The sequence below is a fragment of the Aethalodelphis obliquidens genome, unplaced genomic scaffold (assembly GCF_003676395.1).
Source record: "Aethalodelphis obliquidens isolate GAN/ISIS:26980383/991018 unplaced genomic scaffold, ASM367639v1 scaffold4, whole genome shotgun sequence".
Taxonomy (NCBI): domain Eukaryota; kingdom Metazoa; phylum Chordata; class Mammalia; order Artiodactyla; family Delphinidae; genus Aethalodelphis; species Aethalodelphis obliquidens.
The window spans coordinates 41927744-41939960 of NW_020837948.1; the positions used below are offsets into that span (position 1 = coordinate 41927744).

The 12217-nt window shown below is 36.2% G+C and overlaps 1 long non-coding RNA gene across 4 annotated transcripts in view; it reads right to left on the reverse strand.

The window, feature by feature from the left end:
* The window catches only part of LOC113617333 (uncharacterized), a 58361-nt gene that overhangs the window by 42028 nt on the left and 4116 nt on the right, over window positions 1–12217 (reverse strand). For 2 of the 4 annotated variants that reach the window (XR_003431592.1, XR_003431593.1), the window contains exons 2-3: window positions 11395–11495; window positions 8668–8956 (exon numbers count right to left, since the gene is read on the reverse strand). This is a non-coding gene — a long non-coding RNA (uncharacterized LOC113617333). The remainder of the gene's footprint in view (window positions 1–8667; window positions 8957–11394; window positions 11496–12217) is intronic. The other 2 variants (XR_003431594.1, XR_003431595.1) reach the window with 1 other exon arrangement.

Genomic DNA, 12217 nt, shown 5'->3' on the forward strand with positions numbered 1-12217 from the left:
CAAGAGGGAGGGGATATGGGGATATATGTATACATATACCTGATTCACTTTGTTACACAGCAGAAACTAACACAGCATTGTAAAGCAAGTATACTCCAATAAAGATGTTAAAAAAAAAAACATGTATCTACACAAATGAACGAAGGCAGCAAATATGTAAATATATAGATAAATATAAAAGATGATGTTTCTTAGTTTTAATATCTTTTTTTAAGATGATGAATGATTTAAAGCAAAAGTGATAACAATGTATTATAACATTTTCAACATATGAAGAAATAAGATATATAACATGAATAGCACAAAGGTTGGAAGAAGGGAAATAAAGTATACTGTTGTAAGGTCTATACTATATGTGACATACAATATTACTTGAAGGCAGAAAAAAAAATTCCATACTACCCAACGTAATCTACAGATTGAATACAATCCCTATCAAAATTCCAATGGCATTTTCCACAGAAATACAACAGAGTCATATACAAGGGTATCTCCATAAGGCTAGCAGCCAATCTAAGAAATCAGCAGGATAGAAGGAGTGGCATGATATATCCAAAGTGTTGAAAGAGAAAAATGTGCAAACTAGTATACTCTCCTCAGCAACATTATCATTTAGAATCAAAGGAAAGATAAATAATTCTCAAATAAGAAAAAACTAAAACAGTTCATGAATACTAAACCCATGCTAAAAAAATGTTAAAGGGTCTTCTCTACATGGGAAAGAAGAATCCATAGAAAATGGAAAATCCCACAAGGAAAGGCAAATACAAAGAACTGAGGATCAACTACTTAAATAAGCTTTTACTTTAATTTATTTAATACTTAAATATGTATGAAGATTAAAAGAGAAAAGAAATGTAGAAACAACTATAACTACAATGAAAAGTTAAGGGATAAACATGAAGATGTAAAACATGACATCAAAAATACAAAAAGTGGGACTTCCTGGTGGCACAGTGGTTGGGGGTCCGCCTGCTGATTCAGGGGACACGGGTTTGTGCCCTGGTCCGGGAGGATTCCACATGCCACAGAGTGGCTGGGCCCGTGGGCCATGGCCACTGGGCCTGCGCATCCGGAGCCTGTGCTCCACGATGGGAGAGGCTACAGCAGTGAGAGGCCCGCATACCGCAGAAAAAAACCCCAAAAAACCCCAGAAAAAGTGGTGGAGGGGAGTACAAAATGTAGATGTTTTAGAATGTTTTTGAACTTAAATGACTACCAGTTTAAAACATGCAGATATACTTATAGGTCAATATATATAAACCCCATGATAACCACAAATCAAAAACCTACAATAGATACATAAAAATAAAAAGAAAGGAGCACAAGCATATTACTAAAAAAATCATCAAACCACAAGGGAAGAAACAAAAAGTAGAAGAAATGAACAGAGAATAACTACAAACACAACTAGAAAACAAGTAATAAAATGGCAAAGTACGAACCTATCAATAATTTATCTAAATGTCAATGGACTAAATGCTCTAGTGAAAAGACATAAGGTGGCTGATTGGATGAAAACCAAGACCCATCTATATGCTGCCTATAAGACTCAATTCTGAGCTAAAGGCACAGACTAAAAGTGAGGGGATAGACAGATATTGCATGAAAATGGAAATGACAAGAAAGCAGGGGTAGCAATACTCATATCAGACAAAATAGACTTTAAAACAAAGCCTATAACAAAGACAAAGAATGGCATTACATAGTGATAAAGGGATTAATAAAAGATGATATTGTTCTCATTAACATATATGCACCCAACACAGGAGCAGCTAAATACATAGAGCAGATACTAACAGACATAAGGGAGAAATCAACAATAATATAATAGTAGAGGATTTTAACACCCCATTTTTATCAATGGACAGATCATCCAGACCAAAAATCAATAAGGCAACAGTGCTCTTAAATGACATAATAGACCAGTTGTACTTAGTAGCTATCTATAGGACATTACATTAAAAAACAGCACAATATAGATTCTTTTCAACTGCCCATGGAACATTCTCCTGGATGGATCACATGCTAGGCCACAAAACAAGTCTCAACAAATTTAAAAAGACAGAAATTGTATCAATTATTTTTTTCCAACCACAACAATATGAAACTAGAAATCAATTACAGAATGAAAAATGGGAAAAGAACAAACAGGTGGAGATTAAATAACATGCTACTAAAAAACCAATAGGTCGGGCTTCCCTGGTGGCACAGTGGTTGAGAGTCTGCCTGCTGATGCAGGGGACACGGGTTTGTGACCGGACCAGGAAGATCCCACATGCCGTGGAGCGGCTAGGCCCGTGAGCTATGGCTGCTGAGCCTGTGCGTCCGGAGCCTGTACTCCGCAACAGGAGAGGCCACAACAGTGAGAGGCCCACATACCACACACACACACACAAAAAAACCAATAGGTCAATGAACATATCAAAAAGGAAATCAGAAAATACCTCGAGACAAATGAAAATGGAAATATAACTCTCCAAAATCTATGGGATGTGGCAAAAGCACTTCTAAGGGGGAAGTTTATAGCAATACAGGCCTACCTTAAGAAACAACTCAAATAAACAACCTAAGCTACCATATAAAGGAATTAGAAAAAGAAGAACAAAGCCCAAAGTCAGCTGAAGGATATAAATAAATATCAGAGAGGAAAGAAATAAAATAGAGGACAGACACCCACCCACCCCCACAAAAAAAATTAGAAAAGATCAGTTAAACCAAGAGCTAGTGTTTTGAAAAAATAAACAAAATAGATAAAGCTTTAGCTAGGTTCACCAATAAGTAGAAAGGACCCAAATAAACATAATAAGAGAGGAAAGAGGAGAAATAACAACTGATACCACAGAGATACAAAAGAATTCTAAGAGAATACTATCAACAGTTATATGCCAGCAAGTTGGACAACCTGGAAGAAATGGACAAATTTCTAGAAACATACATCTTGCCAAGACTGAGTCAGGAATAAATAAACAATTTGAACAGACTGATCATTAGGAGTGAACTTGAATTTGTAATTTAAAAATCTCCCAACAAACAAAAGTCCAGGACCAGATAGCTTCACAGGGGAATTTTACAAGACATACAAAGAAGAGATAATACTTATCTTCCTCAAACTAGTCCAAAAATTGATGGGGACAGAATACTCCCAAATTCATTCTACAAGACCAGCATTAACCTGATTCCAAAACCAGACAAATACACTACCAAAAAAGAAAATTACAGGCCAATATCTTTGATGAATACTGATACCAAAACCCTCAACAAAATATTAGCAAACCAAATCCAGTAACACATAAAAAGGATGATCCACTATTATCAAGTTAGATTTATTCCAGGGATGCAAGGATGGTTCAATATTCACAAATCAATAAATGTGATACACCACATTAAAAAAAGGAAGGATAAAAAATTACATGATCATCTCAATAGACGCAGAAAAAGCATCTCACAATATTCAACATTCGTTCATGATCAAAACTCTCATCAAGGGCTTCCCTGGTGGCGCAGTGGTTGAGAATCTGCCTGCTAATGCAGGGGACACGGGTTCGAGCCCTGGTCTGGGAAGATCCCACATGCCACGGAGCAACTAGGCCCGTGAGCCACAACTACTGAGCCTGCGCGTCTGGAGCCTGTGCTCCGCAACAAGAGAGACCATGACAGTGAGAGGCCCGCGCACCGCGATGAAGAGTGGCCCCTGCTTGCCACAATTAGAGAAAGCCCTTGCACAGAAAAGAAGACCCAACACAGCCAAAAATAAATAAATTAATAAAAAAAAAAAAACGAAAAAAAAAAAACTCTCATCAAAGTTGGTATAGAGGGAAAAAATCTCAACATATTATGACAAACCTATAGCTAATATTATACTCAATGGTGAAAAGCTGAAAGCCTTTCCTCTAAATTCAGGAACAACACAAGGAAGCCCACTCTCACCACTTCTATTTAACACAGTCTTGGAAAACCTAGCCACCACAATCAGATAAGAATGAGAAATAAAGGACATCCAAATCAGAAGGGAAGAAGTAAAACTGTCACTATTTGCAGATGGTGTGATATAGGAAACCTTAAAGTCTCCTCCAAAAAATTATTAGAACTAATAAGTGAAGTAGGTAAGGTTGGTGGATACAAGATTAATATACAGAAATATGTTGCTTTTCTATACACTAATAATACACTATCAGAAAGAGAAAGTTAAAGAAAATTCCATTTAAAACTGCATCAAAAAGAATAAAATACCTAGAAATAAATTTGACCAAGGAGGTGAAAGGCCTATACTCTGAAAAGTATAAAACATGGATGAAGAAAATTGAAGATGATACAAAGAAATGGAAAGATATCCCATGCTCTGGGATTGGAAGGATTAATATTGTTAAAAGGGCCAAACTACTCAAAGCACTCTACAGATTTAATGCAATCCCTATCAAAACACCCATGACATTTTTCACAGAACTAGAGTAAATAATCCTAATATTCATATGAAACTAAAAAAGACACTGAATTGCCAAAGCAATCTTGAGAAAAAGAACAAAACTGGAGATATCACCCTCCCTGACTTCAGACTATATTATAAAACTAAAGTAATCAAAATAGCATGGTACTGTCACAAAAACAGAAACATAGATCAATGGAACAGAATAGAGAGCACAGAAATAAATCCACATACCTATGGTCAATTAATCCATGACAAAAGAGGCAAGAATATACAATGGAGGAAAGACAGTCTCTTCAATAAGTGGTGCTGGAAAAACTGGACAGCTACATGTAGACAAATTAGATTAGAACATTTCCTCACACCATATACAAAAGTAAACTTAAAATGCATTTAAAAACCTAAATGTAAGACCTGAAACCAAAAGAAAAAAAAAATACTCCTAGAAGAGAAGATAGGCAGAACACTCTTTGATATAAATTGTAGCAATACTTTTCTGTCTCCTAAGGCAAAAGAAATAAAAGCAAAACTAAACAAATGGGACCTAATTAACTTTAAAAGCTTTTTAGGAAACACATTGAGAAACACACTGCAAAGAGAAAATGAAATGAAAAGACAACCTACTGAATGGGAGAAAATATTTGCAAATGATATGACCAACAATGGTTAATACCCAAAATATATAAACAGATAATTCAATTCAATATCAAACAAACAACAACACAATCAAAAAAAAACAATGGGTGAAAGACCTGAATAGACATTTTTTTCTAAAGAAGACACACAGATGGCTAACAGGCACATAAAAATATGCCCCAAATCACTAACTATTAAAGAAATACAAATCAAAACCACAATGAGATATCACCTCACAACTATTAGAATGGCCATCATCAAAAAGTCTACAAATAACAAATGTTGATAAGGAAGTAAAGGGAACCTTGCTACAATGTTGGTGGGAATGTAAATTGGTGCAGCCACTATGGAAAACAGTGTGGAAGTTCCTCAAAAAACTAAAAATAGGACTACCATATGATCCAGCAATTCCACTCCTGGGCATATATCCAGAAAAAAATGAAAACGCTAATCTGAAAAGATACATGCACTCCAATGTTCATCAAAGCACTATTTATAATAGCCAAGATATGGAAGCAACTCAAAGTGTCCATCAATATATACAATTGAATATTACTCAGCCATAAAAAAGGATGAAATTCTGTCATTTGCAGCAGCCTGCATGGAACTACAGAATATTATATTTAGTAAAATAAGTCAGACAGAGAAAGAGAAATACTATATATGATATTGCTTATATGTGGAATCTAAAAAATAAAATAAATGAATGTATATAGCAAAACAGAAACAGACAGATACAGAAAACAAACTAGGGGTTATCAGTGGGGAGAGGAAAGGGGGAGGAGCAAGATGGAGTTATGGAATAAGAGATATAAACCATTATGTATAAAGTAGTTAAGCAACAAGGATATATTGTATGGCACAGGGAATAGTAGCTATTATTTTGTAATAAGTTTTATTAATCTATAAAAATACTGAAACAATAAGCTGCACACCTGAAACTAATATATCAACTTAACTTCAATAAAAATATTTTTTAAATAAAAGGAACACTTGTATGCACACAAGTAACAAAAATAAAATCTCTACATCGTTTTTTTTTGGCTGTGCTGTGCAGCTTGCGCTATCTTAGTTTCCCAACCAGGGATCAAACCCGTGCCCCCTGCAGGGAAAGCATAGAGTCCTAACCACTGGACTGCCAGGGAATTCCCAAAGTCTCCACATCCTGACAGAAAAATAAATGTATTCCACTTATAAAATTAAAGAGTCACGGGCATGTAGTTACTGTACAACATGATGACTATTGTTAATAATTCTGTATTGTATATTTGAAAGTTGCTAAGATAGTAGATCTTAATAGTTCTTAACAGGAGGAAAAAAAATTGTAACTATGTATGAAGGATGTAACTAGGCTTATTGTGTTGATTTAACAAGACAGTTGACCCTTGCACATGTGTTTGAACTAGATGAGTCCACTTATAAACTAACTTTTTTCAATAGTAAATACAGCACTACATGATTTGCGGCTAGGTATCAAGAATACTGAGGGTGAGCTATAAAGTTATATGTGAATTTTCCACTGTGTGTATATACAAAAATTAAATCATTATATTGTACACTTGAAACTAATGATGTTATATGTCAATTACACATCAATGAAAAAAAATGCACAGCAGAGTCCAAGCTTTAACACATCATCTTTAACCCAACTACATAGTACTAATAAATGAAATATAACAAATAGAAAATAGAGAATCAAAGATGGGCTCAAAAGTAAAATAAATAGATTAGAAATGAATTGAGAATCTATATGTTCAAAATTGCCCCCCTGTACTGACTTCCAGCATGACAGTGTAAAAAAGTCTACTGACCTGCTCCCGAAATGAAAAGTTAAAAGAACAAATGAACAAACAAACACCATTTAAAGGCTCTGAAAATGGTTCAAAAGGCAAAGAGCGCATCAAGAAACAACTATTCCAGAAAATCTATGAAAATTTGGTAAAAAAAGGGCTAGAGTGTGTGGTATTTAAACTAACACTGCTCTCTCCCTCTCTGCTCCAAGCAAGGCAGAGACTCCATTCTGGAGAGCTGCAGCCAATAACATGGGGTTCCCTCTCTCCCAAATTCCCAATCTGAGAACCTTCTACATGTGTGAGGAGCAACATTCAACGTTTTTCATCCCATCGTCAACTACCTAGTGCAGAGGCTGAGTCCTTGGCAAGTGAAACAAGAGGTGAGGACTCCTCCAGCACGCCCCCCCCGCCCTCAACTAATGGAATGGAGGCTCTATCTTAGGTGTGGTGCACTGAAAATATTGGAGCCCGGATCACCTTTGCCCTGCACATAAGGCAGTGTTTCCACAATAGGAAAGACAATTTTTTTGTGTGGTCCAACTTACCAATCTTTTCTTTTCTTTTTTTTTTTTTTTTGTGGTACGCGGGCCTCTCACTGTTGTGGCCTCTCCCATTGCGGAGCACAGGCTCTGGACGTGCAGGCTCAGTGGCCATGGCTCACGGGCCCAGCCGCTCCACGGCATGTGGGACCTTCTTGGACCGGGGCACAAACCTGTGTCCCCTGCATCGGCAGGCGGACTCTCAACCACTGCGCCACCAGGGAAGCCCACCAATCTTTTCTTTTATGGTTCATTTTTTTTTTTCTACCCTGTTTACGAAATTTTTGCCTTTCCCAAGAACATGAAGTTATTCCCCTGTTTTCTCCTAGAAGCTTTATTACTTTACCATTTATATTTAGGTCTATGACTCATTTTGAACTTTTTGTGTATGATGTTAAGGTAAAAGGCCATGATTTTTGTGTGTGTGTATGTCTATAAGAATATAAGTTCTCTATTTTGGCAAACAAATTCTCTCATGCTTGGAATTTACAATCTTTTGTTGACTGTTTGGTGTGAGTAGTAGTGGGCAATATTTAATATTCTTAAAGAATTAATCTAAGAACCATAATGCACCTTGAATACAATTGAGATGTATTGTTGGAAACATTCCATCAATGAGTGTTTTAGTCCCAGGATTGGTGTCATGAGACAAAGACCACAGATTGAAGGTCCCTCATAACTAGAGGCAAATGGCCGTGCTGCTGGAGAGTAGTGAGGAACACTAAGATAATGGCCAAAATACCAGATGAGACAGACCAGCCCATACCTCAATGTACCCTACTGTAGGATTCCCAGTAACAGGAGAGGAGAAAAGTCACCTCAATGACTTTTTTTTTTTAACCTCAATGTCTTTTGGGTTCTAACAAGAACCCAGCACAGGCACAGAGGCTTCTTGCCCCACATCCATAAGGACACATAATTTTCCCCTATACCCAACACTATCTCAAGAATTAAGAGGTAGAAAGGGGGCCAAATGTCAAATGATTTATATTCCTGATGGAAAGTTTATTCATTGGATTGAGTAAACATATAGCAGAGAAAAAATTTTAATTGGAAAAGGTTAACTTTACCTGGTAAAATTTACCTTAGCAAAATTAAGAGCTATAGAACAAGATGAGATCATGTATAGAAAATAAAGTTACTGCACATATGAATTGTGTTGTGCTGTATACTGTTTTTAACTCTAACCTGGTAAGCATTGGTACAGTTAAGAGGTACACAGGCTCAGGATGTTTCACCTTAGGCAATAAAATCTATAAGCTGAATTGGTTACCTTGAAGCCAAATAGAGAGGGAAGGCTGAAGAAGCTTTTCCTTCATGCAGGTATCTGATGCTGTGCCAGGAAGTTTTAAGAATAACAATAGGAATGGAGTTGATGGGTCATTTCAGCTGAACTGTTCCCTGGTGGCTACAGTGGGCCTAGGACCACAGAGTGGAGAGACAGAATTTGCTCTGATAGTTGCCGTCTAGAGAGCCTTTGCTATCGGCAGAGAATACTGATAATGGCTTTCAAACTTCCACAGAGTAATGCTTTCTTCCGATGAATTCTTATTCCAGGAAACCTAAAATATAAAAGAGATATGAAGGTTAAGAAGGTTATTTAGACAGTATCTATCTGCTTTCTTATAATATCCCTAAAGTAATTCCATAGCACTTTGAAAATCACTGAGGGAAGCACCAGTTCAAGACAGGTCAGCTGAACAGACACAACTAACTTGGGCTCTGATACAGTTTGGCTGGAATCTTTTACCTCAGGCTAACATGCTGAGAATGGCTTCCTAGAGAAAGTGAGCGATCTGCCTGGGAAATGTCTTCCTGGAAATAATATGGAATGTTGAGGTCTAAAACAAAGACTGCTAGCTGTACCTGCAACATCCATTCTCCCTTTTGTCCTGTGAAGCACATGGTCACCTTGAATCAACATAACATTTCCTAGTACTTAATAGCAGGTAGTGTTAAAAGTTTCAGAAATGGAGACCTGACTGAAATAAAGACTGCAGCCTGGGAAACACAGATTCAACAAACACTTGAATTGTGTTCTACCAGACTACAAAATCGGAGAGGCTTATAAAGGCAAAAAGTTGCAAGGCCACAGTTAATTATATGAGTTGTTTTTCAAGAATTATGATTAGAGTTGGCAAGAAGTGAGGGTGCTTCGTAAGCATGGATTGGTTGGGGTCTGAAATGGTTGCACAGTTACAAAGGGAGACCTTGAGACGATAAGGTTGCAGCTGGCAAGTGTTGTTCTAAATATGCTGGTGGTGTCCTTGGGCCTGGAACATTTCAAAGAAAGTTCAAGTTCTCAGTGATGCAGAGACCAGAGATCATATCCTCAATGGCCACCTGACTCCATTTTGTGTGCCCAAACTGTGATTACTCCATTATAATTTAAATCTGTTATTAGTAGTTATGTGTGACTGTATGTCTAAGTACTGACATATAAGATATAAACAAAAATGTTGTGAGCAACTTCTGGCTGGGAAATTCTTAAAGGACTCTTCCTTCTGGCTGGAAGGTGGGCATAATGTCCAGAGTTAGAGCAGCCACTTTCATCGGCTGTAGATGGCACATACTGAGCTCGACAGAACCACAAAAATGTAGAAACCTGGTTCACTGATGATTGGAAAACTAGTCCTGGGGTACCCACACTTATGTGTGTGAGAAATAAACTTCTATCTTGCTTAAACTGCTGTTATTTGGTTTTTAAAAATCACAAACAGCTAAATCTTAACATCTAAACAAATAAATGATATAGGAGAAAAATATCACATAGCAAAGCTCGAGGTTACACTGTTCCTCTGAAAAAGGTACAAAATTGACTGGGGGTTGGGGGGAAGGAGACAGAAAGACAGACCAGGAGGGAAATTCTCTTCCACAAGGATAAAACCCTTCTTAGTTTAATAACTGTGAGAGACTTGAGCTTACCTTTCTATTTTCCACCCCTATATCCTTAAGGTAATTGTGACTAGGAAAAGCCCTATCTACTGACTCAGAGCCTCATTTTTCCTTCCTGTTTAGAAAACCTCCACTTACACAACTACAGGAAAAATTAATGCCATGATTTACTTTGAAATGCTTTTTTTTTTTAAAAAAATATAAATCAATGGCTCAATAGAAGATGAATATGTGAACAGTTATATGACAAAGCTAGTACAGTATAATAAAATGCTAACAGGAGAGTCTAGGTAGTGGGGACACATGTCCACTGTACTATTATTTTAACTTTCTTTATGTTTGTATATATTCATGATAAAATATTGGAAGGAAAAACATTCTAGTTACCTCTAAAGTAATCAACATAACCCATTTTACAAAGACCTAAACAGAAAATCAGGGATCACCAGATATTCGCAGAAAATCAATCAAAGACAAGGATGACAATAAGCAGAATAACCAACCTTAGAGGAAAGAGAGATGGTTGAGGAAACAGAAGAAAAGAATTTTCAGATGATATTGTAAACATAAAAGAACATTCTACTATGTAAAATAAGCCATCAGAAAATAAGAAATATTTCTTGAAAATTAAATATATCTGAATATTTTTAAAAATTCAATGACATTAAACCTATCTTGAATTTAAATAACATTAAGAGCTAAAACTTATTGAGTCCAAGTCACCATCACTGTTCATCTAGATGAACAAAATAGCCTCACAAATTGTCTGCCTAGTTCTATACTGACCCCTTACAGTCAATTCTTAAAGCAGCCATAGAGACCCTTTTAAAATCAGATAGTGTCTCTCCTCTACTTACAGTGACTCCCCTTTTCATTCAGAGTAAAAAGTCTTAACAATAGCTTCTATGATCCCTCATTCACACATCCCTCTTTCCTCTTCTACTACTCTTCTTTGTTTTCTTCTTTCCAGCCACTTTGGCCTCCTTAGAACTGTTTGAACAAGCCAGGTATCTCCCAAACTTAGTGTTTTTGATCTAGTTTTTCCACCATTGATTAGTTTTGCCTCTTCTAGAATTTCATATAAATGAAATTATAACCAGCATACCTTTTTTGCATGAAAGGCTTCTTTCACTCAGCTTAATGTTTTGAGGTTCATTCATGTTGTTCCAGGTATTAGTGGCTTGTTCCTTTCCATTGTTTAGTAGTCTGTTGCATAAATATACAAAAATTTGTTTATGCCACTGTCTGATGGACACCTGGATTATTTATAGTTTGGGGCTATTGTAAATAAACTGCTATGAATATTCTTATATATTTTAATTTATCTATTGGCTTTTTGCATTTCTTTTAGTGGTTATTCTAAGTATTAAAACGTATATCCTTAACTTTCTATAGAGTATAAATATACATTCACTACTTACCCCACCCTGCCCTTTATGGTATAGCTAACTTTCATATGTACTATATCAAAAGATATAATAAGCCTTACTAGACAATGTTATAATTTTTGTTTTAAACAGTTATATGTATTTTAGTGAAATTAAGAGGTAAAACATATATTTACTGAGATATTTGCTACTTTTGATGCTCTTTCTTCCTGAAGATTTGAATTGCCATTTGATTTTATTTCCCTTCCTTTAGCATTTCTTGTAGTGCAGATCTGCTTGTGATAAAGTCTTTTACCTAAAACTTTTTATTTCACCACTCTTGAAGGATATTTCACTAGATACAGAATTCTGGATTGACTGTCTTTTTCTTTCAGCACTTCAAAAACGATCTACTCTCTTCTGGCTTCCACTGTTTCTGATGAGAAGACCCAAGTTCTGATCATTTGGATCAGTGTTCTCTTATATGAATGTGTCATTTTACTCCTGCAGCTTTCAAGATTTTCTCTTTATTGTTGGTTCACAGAAGTTTGACTTTCTTGT